This window comes from Rousettus aegyptiacus, unplaced genomic scaffold, assembly GCF_014176215.1.
Source record: "Rousettus aegyptiacus isolate mRouAeg1 unplaced genomic scaffold, mRouAeg1.p scaffold_m13_p_2, whole genome shotgun sequence".
In the NCBI taxonomy this organism is placed as follows: Eukaryota; Metazoa; Chordata; class Mammalia; order Chiroptera; family Pteropodidae; genus Rousettus; species Rousettus aegyptiacus.
This window is the reverse complement of record NW_023416295.1, coordinates 2,035,898-2,053,316: the sequence shown is the minus strand read 5'-3', so window position 1 is coordinate 2,053,316 and position 17,419 is coordinate 2,035,898.

Sequence of the window (17,419 nt, the reverse complement as noted above, 5' to 3'; positions counted from 1 at the left end):
CTGGGCACCTTAGGGACGCCAGAGGTGACCGACCATCCGAGCCCTGCAGGTCCCCAGCCGGGGGCGACCAGTGAGGTCAAAAGTAACCAGCGTCCACAGGGGAGGTCTGTGCCCAGGAGGAGGACACAATGGCCGTTGGGGGCCTCAACACCCACGGGGAGGCAGGACCTGCGAAGACAGACCACGGGGCCCGGGACGCCGACCCCTGGCTCTGTCCCCATCTGTCCCCAGCCCACACTTCCCTCCCGTCACGGGCCACGGTCAGGCCAGCCCAGACCGAGATTAGAGCCACGCTCATGAACAGTTAAACGTGCTGGGCCGTTTCTGCTGGCGCCAGCCTGACACTTTTCTGAATCCTCAAATCTGCACATAATTGCACAGCACTCGGTTCGTCCCGCCACACGGAACGCGGCTTCAGCGAGCATCCGAGTGGCGCCGTCAGAGCCGAAGCGGCCGCGTCCGGGGAGAGCGTGACTCGTAAAGCCTCGTCTGGCTTGTTCCCGGACCGTCACGTCCCAGGGCCCCGGCGTCCTCGTCCCCATCCGTGTGAGTGGCCGTGGGCCCCGCAGTGGGGAGGGCTTCTCAGCAGGCAGCGCCACGAGTGGGGGGCTGGCTGGGGTTCACTCTGGGTGCCGCCCTCACCCTGGACCCTGCCCACCAGGCCCCGCCTGGCCCCGCCTGGCCCCGCCCCACCACCGCACCCCACCAACCCTGCGAAATGAGGTCACGCAGGCGGCGTGGGAGCAGGGGGAGCGCGATGCCTTCGCCAGGCATCTGGGGGGGCGGGACAGGCAGACCCCGGGGGCGCCCCCAGCACCTGTCCTCGCCGGGCCCTCGGCAGCGCTGACGGGCCGACCACCGTGGGCACGGGGCCTCCGGAGAAGGAGCCGCCACATTTTTTCCACATATTAAGCCACACCCGGTCCCGAACCTCCAGTGAAGATTTCCACAGATGTTCCTCTGGGCTCGGTTGTTAAAATGTTGCAGAGGTGGCCGGCCCGAGCTGCGGCCTGCAGGACGGTGGGTGACCCTGCAGAGAGAACACCTGGGCAGAGCCGAGATGCAAATCACGCCGAGACAGCTCAGCCAGGGAGCGGGCGGGCGGGCGGGGGGACTTAAGGTTGTCCACCCAACAGTGAGATGCAGCGTGGATCTGCGTTGAGCAACCTCCGTGGGCGAACTTTGGAAATGGATGGGCGCCAGTCATTCTCCGACCAAGGGTCGTTTCGATGTCCCTGCCTCGAGCCACTTTTTAAATATATATTCGTATTTTATTCTCACGAGCTCTGTTGGTTCAGTCTTTGCAACAAGCCGAGGCCAGGAAGAGATGGGACGTGCACAGAGGCACTGGGAGCCCCCGTGGGGGACCCCAGGGCGGAGCGGGGGACGGCCGGCCAGCACCCCGGGGGTCGGAGCAGGGGTCATGGCCGGCTGGCACCCCGGGGTGGAGCAGGGGGACAGCCGGCTGGCACCCTGGGGGAGGGGAAGGAGGGGCCTCAGAGCCCAGCGCAGGTGCAAGAACCCGGCGGGCGGTCCTTGCAGCCGGCCGTCGGAGGGGGCGCCACGGCTCACAGGCTCAGGCCTGCGTCAGGCCCCCAGTGCTCAGCAGCCCGCAGGAAGCTCAGCAGCCCGCAGGAAGCGCGACGTTCGCAGCGAGAACCCCCGCGGCAAGGAGCCCCCGCCCCGGCTGCCGGCCCGCCCCCTCCCGCACTCGTCGCCCTCAGAAGCGGCCTCCTCGGTGCCATCGTGTCCTTGCTCTCCGGCCGTCCCCGCCACCAGACCGTCGGCTCCGCGAGGGCGGGGACTCGAGCTGCTGTGCCCTGGTCCCTCGGGGGCGGCCAGACACCTAGCGGGCACTCAGACCGGCGGAACGCGGGACCGCCTGGGCGGAGATCTCAGCCGGGCACAGGGTTCTGAAGCAGGGATCCCGAAACCACAGATGTTTGGCTCATCGAATTGGAAATAATAAACGCTCAAATGTTTTCTTGACTGATATCGCGAAAACATCATCATCCATTTGTATTTTACAAAACGCGTTCATGACGAGAGCTGCCATCACGACCCACGGTGCCGGGAGAGCTTGCGATTTTATTCTTTTCAGCAGAAGGTTCGTGAAACGATAAGCTAACCTACGCATGGTGTTGTTTTGACGCCTCTGCTGGGCTTTCCAAGCAAAAACATTCCTTAATCAGGGAGGGGAAAAAGGAGATTAGCTATCAAGCCAGCGGCCTGAGTTTTGGCTGAGGGCGTAGAATTCGAGATGAAAGCTCCCAGCCGCCGACCCCGTAGGTCTCAGGGAGCCTCGGCCGGCGCGTAAGCCGCTGTACCCGATCACGTCAGGTGAACAGATCGCTCTCCACACGAGGGCAAAATGTGAAGATAAACGTTTAACGCGGAATGATTAGAAAAAGCTGAAACCACTGTCATCAGAACAGCCTCTGCGAGGGCTTCATTCGAAGGCGGTCCTGCATGACGGGTTCGCAGAGAGGCTTTATTATTTTTTTGACTACGGAGAAAAAAAAACCCTAGATGCATGTGCTACTCACGCTAACGAACTTGGGGACCTTTCCATGACACGTCGTTCCGGGAGGGACTCCCTCCAGAGGGGGCATCGCGTCCCTGACGTGCGGGCGCCGTGGGGCGAGCCGGCCGCCGAGCGCAGAGGACGGGGTGCGCGGGGCAGGGGCGCGCGGGGCAGGGGCCCGCTGGCCGCTCGCAGGGCTCGCAGGCGCCCTGGGCCCCGAGCCGCTGCCGCTGGCCCCGCGGCCCTCTCCGCTCCTGCTCCCGGGCTTCGCCGCCTCCGGGTGTCCCCGGCTGCCCACCGCCCTCGCAGCGGGGCTTGAGGGAATGGCGGCAGCCCAGGGTGACCGGTCGACGTCGTGTGACAGTGACATGGCCCCCTCTGCCACCCCCTGCTACAGCTACCAAATAACCACGTTTCCCCCCAAGTCGGGCCACTCTGGCTTCCTGACCCAGGCCCGTGGGAAGCAGGCCGGACGCGGACTCGGCCACACCGGTTGTCCCGAGGGGCTCGTCTCTCAGCGGCGCCTCTGCCCTCCCCCCTACACCACCACCCCCTCCCCCCACTCTTGCTTTGCAGCTGGGGGTGCAGCCATTAATTGTGTGGGTGCCCATCAGGGAGCCTTGAGCTGTCGTAGGCACTGAGGATCCAGAGAACAAAATGGGGAAGGTCCCTGTCCACCCCCGACCTCGAGGAGCTCCTGAGGGCACAGCACGAGGAGGGTGCCCGACCCCCCTGCACCCCTGCTCCCCGAGGGGTGACTCCTGTCCCCCGGAGCCACCAGCTGTCCAGGTTTCCCCACGTGTCTGAGCCTCGCTGGCCCCTGGCCACTTGCCCGGGCAGGTGACAAAGCTGACTGAGGGGTTTCGAGGCACCGGGCCACCTGCACAGGGCAGGCCCCTGGCTGCCGGGTTGGGGGCAACCGGCCGGGACGAGGACAGGATCAGGGACCCTCCCGGACCAGGCCCCGGAGGGGCTGCGAGGGGACGGTGACCGTCCGCGTCTCCAGTGCACAGAGCCCAGACCGAAATACGCTCCGCCTCTCCCCGCCCCGCGTGCAGCCAACACGCCTCCAACGCACTGCGCCGAGCGGGTGTCCAGGTTGGGAGGAAGCGTAACTGGACCTGGGCGGGCGGGGCCCATCGGGGTCTGCGCAGTTCCAGGTCGGGGGGCAGGGACCCCCAGCTCTGCGGGAGGCGAGGCCCACGTCCAGACGCCCGAGGCAGCTCTCTGGGTACCTGACGACGTGGGCCCTGGAGAGGGGGGTCGGGAGCCCCAGCACGCTGAACCTCAGGGCTCACAGTGAAGGCGGGGGGCCCACGGAGCCCCAAGAAGCATCTGCCTGTGGGGCAGCCCCCTCCTCACCTGTGACACAGAGCCCCTCCCGCAGCTGCTGGGGGCCGATCCTCTTCCAACGCGACCCCAGAAATCAACAAGGGCGGAACTCGTCTCAAAGGCTTAGTGCGTGCCCTGTGCACCGCCCCGCCCTCCCCGCGGCGGGCGCAGCCCACGGCCCCGCGGCCGGTCCTGCCGGCGGCCCTCTGGAGGCCTCGCCGCCCCCACTGCCGGGGCCGTCAAACCGCCTCGTGTCCCCGTCACTCAGGACGGTCAGCCCCGCGCAGAGATGCAGGGCCCTGCTAGTGAGCACCTACTGTGTGCCGGGCAGGCTGCCACGCAGTGACCGCAACACTGCGTGCCCTTCTTCCCCCGACAAGGAACTGTGGCTCCGAAGGCGGCCGGGATGGGGTGCGGTGCCCCCAGTGAGGGCAGAGGGGCCGGGGGACGGGACACTCCACTGGCCCAGCTCGGGGCGTGGAAAGTGGGGTCCTCATTGGCAGTTCCCCAGAGCTCCCCAAAGGACCCGACCACCAGGAAGGGGGCAGGCGGCCAAAAGTGACCTCCCCACGGCCTTTCACGGCAACCTACGGACCGTTCTTGTGGACGTGGCCTTGTTCGGTTCTTGTGGCAGCCGCTCGAGGTAGCCGGGCAGGAATGACGGCCACCGGAGAGGCTGTGTGGTTCGTCCAGCGCTGCCCAGGGCAGCAAGGCCGTGGCCCCAGGCCGTCCGGATCCCCGCGCTCCGGACCGGCTCTCCTGGAGCACGCTGGGCGCCCCCCACCCCAACATCCCGGCCTCGCCCCCCACCCTGCTTCCCACCACGCAGGCTGAGAGCAGGAGCGTCCCCACGAGGGCGGGACGTACGAGCCGAGACTCCAGCACTCAGCGCGTGGCCCTCCGTCCAGGCCCTCCGTCCAGGACGGGCCGGAGCTGCAGAATCGACAGCTCGCCCCGCGGGGGACAGCGCTGGGGCCAGGCCGGGCGGGCACTCACGCATCTCGCCGCCCCGCGCCCTGCGGGTCCCTCTGTCTCCGCCGCGTAGATAAACCACCTGACCTCGAACCCCCACCCCGTCTCGGCGACTGCTCTGAGGAAAGCCAAGGCGAGGCGCTCCGACACGCCGATAAACCGGGTCGGCGCAGCCGGGGCAAGGACACGCTAGACGGGAACCGAATCCCACGCCAGGCCCTGCCCGCGCGAGTGCGGAGAGCGGGACTCTGCCCCCGCCGCCCCCGCCGCCCCCGCCGCCCCCGCCGCCCCCGCTCGCCCGCAGGGCTGAGGCCGCGGCCGGCGGCTCGGTCGTGCCGGCCACTGGCCGCACACGCGCCTTGCTGTCCGCCACCCCCGCGCCAGCCCCTTGGCGGGCAGAGCCCATCAGCCGCTCAGCGGGTGTCACTGTTGCAATGGCTGCTCTTCCTTCCTCCACGGCCAGGCTTGTTACGAGCCACAGGGGAAGAAGTTTCCCTGCAAAATACGGCCCCCGGCTGTCCAGCTGCTGGACGGAGAAACAGAGGTTCCCCATGCAGAGAGCACTCGGCTGAAACCCGGGCCACCTGGGCGACTGGGACTGCTAAGATCGGGCTTGACTCTGCCAGGAGGGACAAGCCGGGGTCCAGCGAGCCCCTCGCCCTCCCCCCGCCTCCCACGCCACCCATGGCCTCAAGGGGCAGAACCCTGCGCCCCATCTGCCGAGGAGCACATGCCTGGCGCCTGAGCCGCAGGACGCCCAGACCCCGTCTCTCCGCGAGTCACGTGGCCCAGGCAGGCCCGGGGCTTCTGGGACACAGAGTACGTCCAGCTGCAGCCGGCTGGGCCGCGAGCCCACTCGGACTGCCGGCATACACACATCTGCCACTTAGGAAACAGGATGACGTTTCCCGTGGAGATGAACTACATCTCTAGGGGCATTTACAAAAATGTGTGCTCTGCCGAGGGGCCCTGTGGTTTTTGCCAGTGACCTAGAACAGGAAGTCTTCCTGCAGCATGAGGGAAAGAGAAAAGTGAGAGAAGAAGCCGGAGCGAGGAAAGGAAAGTCCGGTGAGGTCCCTGTTCAGGATAAACCATTTCCGCAGACCGTCCCCGACTCACACGCGGGCTGCGCTCGGGGCCCGCAACTCCAAGCCGGCTTTGGCGCCTGAGCCGCGTGGTCCCACGGCACCGGGGTGGAAGGGGGCGCCTCGCTATCGAGGCAGGCTCGGTCCCTGGGGCGACCCGCCTTAGCAAAGTGAAATCCGAGTCAGCGTCACCTGGGATGAGGACCGTGTGCCACTGGGGGGCAAGAGAGGACCCCCAAGGCGTGTCCTACTCTGTACTGGGAGAAAAAACCGCTGAGCGCCCCAAACTCCTGGCTTTAGAGGGGTCACTACCTAGGAAACATATAAAATAGGCCTCGACTTTACGAGAATCAGTTTTAAAGTTTAAGGTCCATAGAGGCGACTCCAGGATGTGGCAAGTCGCGGAGGAGCTCGGGGGACGAAGCGGCTTTGGGACCAGGGCGGTCGAGGGTCGGGGCGGAGCGTTCATCATTAGTGGGGTGCAGACGGAGCCAGGCTCCCGGGGGCAGCCGCTTGCAGGGACGAGACGAGGGCTCGCGGCGAGGGAGTGGCCAGACGTGCCGCGAGGCGTCACCCTCATGGCCCGACCCGCTCGGCCCGTCACGGAGGAAGGCAGGCCGGCGCCCTCACGCCCTCCGGCTTCGAAGAAAAGTGGGACCTCCGGACCCCCGGGGGAATGTGCGGGGGTCTTCAGTATGGGCCACGAACACCGCAGTCCTGCAGGAGTCGGAGAGCCACCGCGGCGAGTGGTGCAGGGTTTCCTGCCCCGGGCGCGCGCAGCCTCTGTCTCTGCCCAGAGGAGGGCAGGGCCCCCGGGCCGTGCCACCGCGCTCCAGGGAGGAGGCTTATGCCGGACCCTCTCTTACGACTTCACTTAAAGAGGAAAACTTCACTTGCAGAGGGTGTTTTTTGACAAGATTTTATTATGAAAAGGTCCAGATAGCAAAGTCGTTTCCGGGAACGTCCATGTCTCCTCCACCCCAATGCGGCCGTTACGTGTCACTGTCTTTGCCTCGTGACACACGGGTCCGGCTCCCCCTCCCTCCGGCCGCCCGTCTCCTGGGGCTCGCGACCACGTTTGACGTCTCGGGTAAATTCGCAGGGCCGAGGTTGCGAGGTGTCCTGGGCATTTGCCTATCCGCTCTCCGATTGTGTCCTGACCTTCCCTTTCTCTGCCCTGTACCGACGGGACGCAGAATCCCAGGCCGCACTGTTTTGCAGCTTCTGGGAGGTTCAGACAAGAGCAGACGCTGGCTGAGGGAGATGAGGGCGGAGTCGGGGTGTTTCTACTACCTCCCCCTGCCCTCTCCTCCCCCTCCCCTCTCCCTCCGCCTCGGATGGCCCCAACTTGACTACAAGGGACTCCCCATTCATCCCTCGGGGGTCCCAGCTCCTCGCAGACATGCCCAAAATGACCCAGCACCCACCATGTGGCCCCGAGACCCCGGATCCCTGAGGTGCTGGAGCCAGGGCCCGCCTGCGACCCCTCCCTCCTCCAGCTTCCTGGCAGGTTTGTCCTTGAAGGGAGAGCCCGGTAGCCAACCCCACACCCGCGACAGCAAGCGGCCCTTCGGGGAAAGCTGCCGAAGTCACCCTGAAGGACCCTGCGCCAGCTGAGCGGCAAACAGGAATGGGGCCCGGCCGCCCGGGGACCGATGCACGGGGTCCCGGCGCCAGGGCCTCCTCTCCACCGGCCTTCGAAGCGGGTGACTAATCGCATGAGTCACAGGGGATGACCAGAGCCCAGCTGGGATGAGTTAAAGCAGCTGCAACGCGCAGAGAAATCTTTACGAGCTAAACCCCGTCCAGCTGTCAACCGGGACGCGGGAGAGTGTGCTCCTGAGTCGCCATCTGTAACCGGCTCTCCTCGCCGGGCCAAACGCCGGTTTAGGAAAACCCGTCCTTTCGAATCGGACATAATTTGCATCCAATAAAATGCACTCCATTGAAATGTACGTTTCTATTAGTGTTGGTAACTGTATCCACCTATGTCTATTAAAGACACACTTGGATGAGTTTCAGCAAATCCTTACAACCATGTCGCCGCCACCTAAACAAAACATCACCCAAAAAGGGCCCCTCGTGCCCCCTCTTGGCCAAACCCCGCCCTGGGCGCCAGACGACCACTCCCTTAGACCAGATGGGATTTGTCCTCTCCAGAGTTTCGCATAAACTCCGAGGCGTCTGGCTCCCTTCACTCAGCACAATGTCCCGAGGGTCCCTCGAGTTGCTCTGCGTGTCCCCGGTTCGTCCCTTCTTACTGAGCATTTAACATTCCACCAGACAAATGCCGCGCTTTGTTCGCCCGTCCACGTGCTGACAGACATCCGTGCCGTTTCCAGCTGTGGGGGCTCACGCTATGAACATCTGTGTGCGAGTTCTTGTTTTCCTTGTAACCCACACATCCTTCGAGCTTTTTGCTTTAAGATAATTGCAGATTCACGTGTAGTTGGAAAAAAAAAATTACAGAGAGACCCTAACCACCCTCGACCTAGTTTCCGCCAAGGGTGACATCTCACGTAACTACCAGACCGTGCCAAGCTGCGACGCTGACCCTGATACAGTCCACTGACCTTACCCAGACTTTACCAGTTTCATACGCACTCGTGCGTGTGCGTGCGTGCGGTTGATTCCACATGGCTTTATCGCATGTGTAGAGTCATGTGACTGCCACTCCAGGGGACACGTAGACCAGCTCCATCACCACACCCCTCTCTGTTGGTCCTAACCCCTGGCAGCCACTGACCTGTTCGCCACCTCTGTAAATTTGCCGTTTCCAAAATGCTATGTAAATGGGTTCACGTAATATGTGACCTTTGGCGAGGGACTTTTTTCGTACAGAATAACTCCATCGAGAGCATTCTGGGCTGTTGCATGCACCAGCCTGGAAGTCTTTCGAGATACAGATGAACCGCAGTCTGTTTACCTTTCACCCACGGGAGCGCTCGGAGCCGTTTCCAGCTCAAGGCTAACACAAGCGACGCTTCCACAGATGTGTGTATACAGGTTTTGGTTTTGGTAAACATAAGTTTTCAAATTTCTGGTATAAATGCCCAATAGGGCAATTGCAAGGCCATGTGACAAGGGCATGTGAAGTTTTGCGGGAAACTGCCGTACACTTCTCAGAGGGGCTGAACCATCTCACATTATACTTACTAGCGAGTATAAGTGACCTGTGTCCTCATCCTCGCCAACACTGGGTGTTATCACTGTTTTTTGTTTTGTATGGCGATAACTCACTGCAGTTGGCATCTGCATTTCCTAATGACTAACTACATTGAGTATCTTTCCGTTTGCCATCTGTGGTTCCTCTTTTGATAAAATGTCTGCTACACATTTTCTAACTGGCTGTTTGAATTTGAGTTTTGCTTTGTTTTTAATGTTGAGTTTTAAGAGTTTTTATGTATTCTAGACGCTAATCCTTTATTGGATATGCGGTTTGCAAATATGTTCTCCCAGCTCATAACTTTTCTTTTCATCCTCTTAACAGAATCTTTCACAGAGCAAGAGATTTTGGTTTTCATGCAGTCCAGTGTATATTTTTTCCTCTTACAGTGATTTTGGTGTCAAATAAAGCGACAAACTCCTTATGGTCCTAAGTATTTCCTCCTGCTTTTTTTTTTTTTTCCTAAACGTTTAGTGGTTTCACATTTTACACTTAAGTCTGCAGCGCACTCTGAGTTGATTTTTGTATAACGCGTGAGGTTGGGGTCGAGCTCCGTTCTTCGTCCGCCAGCGTCTGGCTGCGGAAAAGGCTCACCCTCTCTCCTTGGGCTGCCTTTGCACCTACGTCAAATAGCAGCTGGGCGTTTTTGTGTGGCTCTATTTCTGGTTTCTCCGTTTTGTTCTGCTGAGCTACGTGTCTAGCCCTCTGCCAGGATCACGCGGCCTTGATCACTCACTGTAGCCACGTAGTTTAAGAAAACCACTAGATTTCTATTTAACTTCCCTCACACCCTTCGAAGGCCCAGATGGTGCTCGGGATCCTCTCCCAGGAGGGGGCCAGGGGCCAGAGCTGTGATGTGAGCGACAGCGCAAGTTCAGAACATTCTTGGGCCCTCGGCTCCAGCGGATCGTGTGAGGAGGAAGCAAGTCGAATGGGTCCTCACGGCATCGTTTGATGGTGAGCCCAGCCGCACCCCGAGGAGGAGCAGGGCCCAATCCCTGGGCGGTGGGGGCGGGAGATGGGGAAGGCCCAGCAGGGTCCCCACCTCCCACGGGCAGGTGGGGCTGGGGGACGGGCTCTAGTCGCAGGGGCCTGGAGATCGGCACGCAGTAGAGGCCCTGTCCGGGGGGGACACAGGACACACAGGGCATGTGAGTGCCTCTGCATTGGGGCTCCTCACTGATAACCCAAGACTCCGTGCCTGAGGCGTCTGCCCTGCCAGCAGGAGCGTCCTCAAGGACAGACAGGGAGCTGGGGGGCGGGGGGGCGGGCACAGCTTCCTCACCTGAGGCTGCGACACCTCTGAGCCATGCTCACCCTCACCTCCCAGCCTCCCAGCAAGACGGGCTCCAGATGCCCACAGCGGTGGCTGGCTTGATAACACACTTTCTCACCTCACCTTCCTGGCTAACCCCCCTATCCCGCACAGGCGCTTCCCAAAGCGAATTACCTGCTCAGGGTCCGCTTCCGGGGGACGCTAACCAAGCCGGGGGCCCAGAGCCAACGCTGGGCCGGCTGCCCTTGGCCTGCGTCATGTGCCGGCACCGCCTTCGCAGCGAGTATGGACTCGAACACCAGCCGCCCCCCGGCAAGTCACCCTCATGTGGCGGAAGTGCCCATCTCGGCCGATGACACTAGCGTTTTTACCCGGAGAGTTGGGGAGGGGGCAATTAATTCAATGCTACGTTTTACTCTTATATTATAAAAATGAGTACTGCTGGGGACTGAATGTGTCCCCCAAATTTCACATTGAACCTGAACCCCCAGAGGGACCGTATCTGGAGATATACGAAGGCGAACGAGGCCATCAGGCTGGGGCCCTGACCGGTGGCACTGGCGTCCCTACGAGAAGAGGATGGAGACCCCAGAGCTGTGTCCACACAGACGCGCTGAGGAAGAGCCCTGTGAGGGCGCAGCGGGAGGCCGGCCGGCGCGAGGCGGGGAGAAAGTCCTCCCCAGAAACCGCAGCGGGAAGACGACCTTCGTCTTGCACTTCTGGCCTCCGAGGCTCAGGAAGTGCATCTCGGTGTGTCAGCCGCCCCGTCTGCAGTGTGAGCAGAGGGACGGCAGTGAACAGAGGGGCCGAGGGGGAGGGGATGGGAGCAAGGGAGGTCACACTAGTGATGTCTCCTCGACGCGATGCAGCTGAGACAACGATGGAAATCTCTAGAAAGGCCAGCAGCTGGATCCCTTAGCAGATACAGGTCTGCAGGTGGCTGCTCTTCTGGGTGCCATAATCCTGGGGGTCGGGGGGTTCCCCTGGATCCACCGCTGACAGGGTCAGCCGCAGTAACCCCTCTGGCCAGTAGAGGGCATCAGAGGGCAGGGGACAGAGCTAGCTGCACCTGGGGCCTGTCACAGGACCAGAGCCGCACCCCCCCCACCCCTGCAGGCTCAGCAGGAGGCTCTCCCAGGAGCCTGGTGAAGCAGCTGCCCAGACAGAGGCCAGCAGGGTCCCCCGGCACCGAGGCATCTGCCCTTTGGGGTGATGGCTCTTTCCTCGGTGCCAGGAGGAGCCACCAGCAGGCACAAGCCTCAGGGTCAAACGGTGACGGTGACACTCGACGCGAGCTCCCGGAGTGGCAGTCCACCACACTCAGAGGGGGTGGCAGTCCACCACACTCAGAGGGAGAGTGAGGGGAGCAGAGGCTGTCCTGCCCCGAGGAGGCGGGGTGCGCTCAGCTCACCGAGCCGGGAGAGCCAGGCCATCGAGTTGGGGGGCCCGAGGGACCCACGGAAGCTGACAGCCAAGAGATGTGCAGTCGGAAGCCCACCGGGCGGAGAGCTGAGGCGCTGGGCTGCAGGGTGAGGATCCATGCAAGGTGCATGCCCCGGCCAGGAGCCGAGGCCGGGGCCGGAGCCGCGGCAGGGGCCGGGGGGAGGGTCTCTGTGGGAAGGGACGTGCTGAGGAGCCCAGGGTGTCTCCCACCCAAAGGCCTGGCTCCACCACCACCAGTGGCCCGGGGCCAGCAGGGAGGCACAGAGGCCAAGCTCGGCTCTCAGGCAGACCTGAGTGGGAAGCCCAGCCCCGCCTGCCTGTCCAGCGACCCCTGGAAAGTCACGTAGGTGAAATCCGACCTGCCTGGGCCTGTCCCCTCAGCCACGCACGCAGAGGTGGCCGGCAGTGCCTGCCTCGCAGCAGGGCCGGGGACCGAGACCACGCAGGTGACGCTCAGCACAGGCCGCATCGCATGGTTGCCACTCGGCACCCAGCGGGAGCAGGTGACTATCGGCTGGGCCCGGGGCACAGAGACTGGGCTTTGCCAGAGGCCAAGGCAGCTCCCTCCACTCGAGGTCCCTGGGGACCCTTAGGCCTTAGGGACAGTGGTTTCTGGAGCAAGTCGCCCTACCTTGCTGCTCCTCTTAAATCTGACCACACTGTCAGGGGTCCCCGGGCACCTGGTCTGCCTGCTTCCTGCCCAGCCCCTGGCTGGCCCGGATGCCCGTGGAGTGCAGGGCCTGGGCACCCGTGAGGCCAGGGTAGGAGAGGGGGCCTCGTTCTGGGCTGGGAGCCCTGAGGTTACCAAGTCTCCCAGTGCCCTCACTGCATTGTGGGGTGGGGCACAGGACAGGCTGGACGGAGCAAACCCGGGCCTGGGGCAGGGCTCCCCGAGCAGCCCAGTCCTCGGGAACCCCCTCGGGAGGCAGCTGCTGGGTGAGAACAAACAGGGACAGCTTCCCCAATCCCCTACGGGGCCTCGCCCACTCGCCCGGAGCCCAGAGCCGGGCCCCGCGCCAGAACCACACAACCCGTGACGCGACTCAGCGCCAACTGAGACAGCGGTTTTCCAACGTTTTCTGGGAAATGGCAGACCGGGTCCCATCCCCAGCCTCCGAGAGCTGGAAACGACGCCTGCCCCTTCCCCTCCCCTCCGGGGGCGGCTCTGGCCAGAGAGTGGGGCGCCCCAGCCAGCGGTCCTCCTAGCTGTAGCCGCGGGCCCGCCGGGCTGCAAGGGGGCTGCCCCACCTGGCGAAAGGGCTGCCCCACCTGGCGGAGGAATCCCAGACGGTGCGGGCGGGGCCCGGGAGGCCTCTGCCTCCTCCTGGCCCTGGGGCTGCGATGAGCCACCAGCCAGCATCTTGACCCCGAGCTCGGGGATAAAGGGAAACCCCAGCGCTCCTGCTGTCCCCACTCTGCGAAGGTCAAGGGCTCCTGTAGCTGGACTCCTGCTGGGCAGAAGGTCAAGTGACACACTGTGCTGGGGTGGCTCCCTGGAGGTCCCACAGGAACGGCCACTGGGAAGTGACTTCCCCAGGGACTCAGTATAGTCACCAGAGCCAACAACAGACCAGGCAGGGGCACCAAGAGATGAGAGCTTTTCTTAAATCTTGTATTAACAACCCAAAAAAAAAGAAGAAAAAAGAAAAATCATCCGAGTAACTCCTGTGCATAAAAACGGTGCTGGGGGCCCGGCGCTGGACGTGCGCAGCTTCTTCCCCGCGGTCTTGCTTGATTTTGAATCACGGGGTCTCAAGAGAGTAAGAGCGGGTCACCTGACATGTGCCGAGTTCTGGGTCAAAGGCCTCCGTTTCCACACGTGGTTTCGAGGAGCCTTCCAGGGCAGGGGCGCGGGGCTGGGGGCTCCGCCCTCCAAGGAGGATACACGTGTAGGCGGGTGTCGCGGGTCCCCTGGGGTCCCCGCGAAGAAGGGCCGGAGAGCTGAGGGTGGGAATTCCCGGTCTTTCGGCAGTGGCCGCCCCTCCTGGGGCGCGGGCTCGCCACCAGCCCCACCCCAGGGGACAGACGCGGGGGCGGGACGCCTGCATGCTTGTGGGGGGCTCGCCCGCCAGCAGAAACCGCACCCCTGCCTTTAATTATGCGTGTGAGTTCAGCTCCCTGGCCGCAAACGGAAAGCCTTTGAGGCCGGGGCCAGGCCCAGACGGAGGCGGGGGCGGACCTGGGGGGCGGGGGGAGGGGACATGAGACCTCGGCCCGGGGACGCGCAGGCCTCGCTCGCGGCACCGACGCCGGCGCCCAGGGCTCGCGCGCCCTCCGAGCGCCGACCTCGCAGCGCGGGCGGGGCCGCGGCCGCCGCCTCTGTCGCCCCCTGGCGGCGCGGAGGAGTCGCGGCAGGAAATGGGCCCGAAGCCGGCGGGCGGCGGGACCGCCCGTCGCGTCCGGAGGCTTCGCCCCGAGCGCCCGCCCGCCCCTTCCCAGGACGACGTCCGGGGCGGAAAGTCCGCCGGGCCCTGGCGTTAGTCCGGAGGCGCCGCGCCAGCCCTGGCGATGTCCGGGACGGGAAGGGACGAAGTTTCAATGGGACGGACACTGTCCCGAGGGTTTTCATGCAAATACACGAAAACCGTCTGTGTAACTATAGCAACGACAGTGAGACTGTTGACCGCGGGCGCTCGTTTCTGCAGCCAGACACCGGGCAGGCGAGGCACATGCGCCCCGCCGCACCCTTGACCGTGGGTCTCGGGCGGGCCCGCACCTCCATTTGCTCCTCTCCGACCTGGGGACAGCACCGGCTCCTCCCTCCTCGGGTAGCCGTGAGGAGTAAATGCGATGAAACGCGGGAACCCTTTAGGACACGAGGTGGTCGTCGCGAGCGCCTCGCCTCGTCCCTCTCACTAAATCAGAAGCGCACTCCTCGGGAGCTCAGAGAGCCCAGATGACAGTGGCCTACATACCTGGGTGTTTGTTTCTCCCATAACTCGGTGCTGTCTGCAGGGGCAAAGGCGCGTCCCTGGGCCACCTGCCATCACGGGGTGAACTTATGGGGGTAGATCAGAAGCCCCTGGGCCTCCTTATACCACTGGGGGGAGACACGCGGCTTCGGGGCTGCCTCGGGCAGATAAGGCATCTCTGGGGCGGGTAGTGGAGGGGCTGGGGTGGCCTGGGGTGTCCCCGCTGTCACTACTGCTCAGATCAGATTGCCCCCTGGGCCTGGGCGGCTGAGCAGGGCTGGGCTCTTCAACAGCCCTGCTGGTGGGCTTCCCGTCTCCCAGTCCTTTGTCCAGACAAGGCGGGCTGTTCTAGTTTGTTCTTACAATCTGCGCCGGCTGGAGGGGCTGGCTGCCGGTCCCCTGCGCCCAGTCCAGGGCCTGCGGGAGTGAGAAGGAAAACTGGGGAACACCCCCACACCCCCAAGGTCTCTGGCCAGCCCGCCTTCTTCCCCAGCGTTCAGACTCCTTTCATCGTTGTGTATTGAATAATTTCTAGGGTATTTAGTTGTTCTTAGAATAAAGGAGCAGAGGAAAGTGAGTCTAGCATCTTATTCCACAATCAAAATCCTAAATCCTTCAAATCACACTCTCCAACCTCTCTCTCACCAACTTCCGTTAACTACCCCAAAACACACACCGAGTCCAAGGAGCTGGGCAGACCGCTCAGGGGACCATGTCCTATGAAAGGCTCGGCACCAGTCAGATATTCAGCTGCAGAAGCATCTAGATCAGCCTCGGCGACAGGGAGCCTGTGAAGTTGGGCCCATGGCGCACACGCCCAGGTGACCGAGGACAGAGGCTGACCTCCGTAGGATGTCACCCAGTGTACCTACTCATTCGGGGTCCCTTCTGCGGCAGCGGGCCTCTGACGAGCGCTGGCCCGAGCTGCGAGCGCCGCACACGGTGCCCGTTCCGGAGGCGCACACGCACGCCTCTGACTCGTCTCCCATCTTACTCCCTGCAGACCCCTGACCCACCAGAGAAGCTCACGCTGACGTGGGAACCTGCTGCAAAATTCTCCCGTGCTCTGAGCCCCGCCCGAGCCCTCCCAACCTCCCAACCACTCACTAAACGGACCGGAGCAGAATTCCCAAGCGATGCATAGGCTGCCTCCAACATCCAGGGGGCCACCGAGTGCCGTGGCTCTGTCACCGTAACAGGGACGGCAAGGGGAATGACGGGCCTTCACCTTGGGGTACACGGCAGCGTGTGCTAGATCATTAGACGCCTGCAAACCGTGTCTAAGTTGTGTACCCCTGAATCTTTGTAGGACTCTCTTCCCAGCTCCCGATGCACGAATGTCTCCCCTGGGCAGCCCGTGTTCCTGCCCCTTCCAGTCCGGCAGGTCTCATTAGGAAAAGATCGTCGATACATTGCACAACGTGCTCAAGATTCCGAGGGTTATATTGCGACAGAAATGAGTGAGAACAGCCCTGAGGCGACAGAGGCTAGGTGCCCTGCTGTCCTTCCCACGTGAGAGCCAGCTGCGTCGGACCCCTGTGCCGCCGGTGGCGAGCCGGCTCCCCGAGGAGTGCCAGTTCAGAATCCGCATCCAGTCCCCCTCCAGAGTGTGAGCGTCCCCTTTCCCCAAGATGCAGTTCCTCTGCTTAACAGCCACAGGCTCCTCGGGGACGGGATGCGGACTATGGATGGTGTGTACTGTAGGACATCCCAAGGTCCGTCCTCAAAGGGACCTGGCTTCCCCTGTAGTCCACGGACTCTGGGTCTGAGAACTGGTTTAGATCTGGGAACAGGGGGCGGGGTTGTGACTTTTTACTGCAACCCCTGATCTCAGCCTCTGCGCACCAGTGCCTGAATTCTTCTGCATCAGCCAATCAAGTGGCGTCCTGGTTGGCTGTCCCTCTTCCGAGCTCCGAGGAGGACCGTGGTCTGTGAGCCAGCCCAGAGCTACCCAAGGCCAAGGGGCCCTGGGCGCTTTCCTGCATTTTCTGCCGGTATGGCGATTTCTCCCGCCTCGCCTCTGACAGCTGAGCCTCTCCGCCAGAGCTCCGCTACTCAGAATCCCGGCATCCCCCTTGGCACGAGGGAGAGTGGTTTCCTGTCACGGCACCCTGCCATCAACGCCAACCACAGGGCACAGCCAGACCGAGCTGCCCGCTCCCCTCATCAGTGGGGCTCCTACCGCCCGGCATGGGAGGTGTCCTCTGGGCCTCCCGGGGACAGAATCACGGTCAAGCCTTTGATTTGAGTTTGGCACAAAGTTTCCACCTTGAACTAAAGGCACAGCTTGTGCTCCAGGAAACAAGCGTGCTCGTGGGAGATGGGGCTGGAAATTTTAACTGGGTTTGGGGTTCAGGGGGTGGTGAGGGTGTGGGAAGGGGATGATTAACATGAAGATTGGTGTGAGTACGAGAAGGAGAAGGGCGAGGCCAGGCTCCGTGGGCTCAGGGTGGGGCTGTGGGTACGTTTCTTGGCGGTGATGGGCTTTGGGACCGGGCCATGGGGTGGGGGCGGCTGGGCAAGGTGCCGTTGGCACCCCGCTCCCGGCTCTGCGTTGGGTTCCAGCTGGCACCGACCTCCAGGGCCCGGACTGGCGTCAGACGGACCTGGGTGGCAGAGGGCAGCGGTGAGTGATCTTGTGACAGATTTCACCACGGGGAGGCCATTAGCAACAGCGCAAACATTCCGGAACGCTTCTACAGGAGTTTC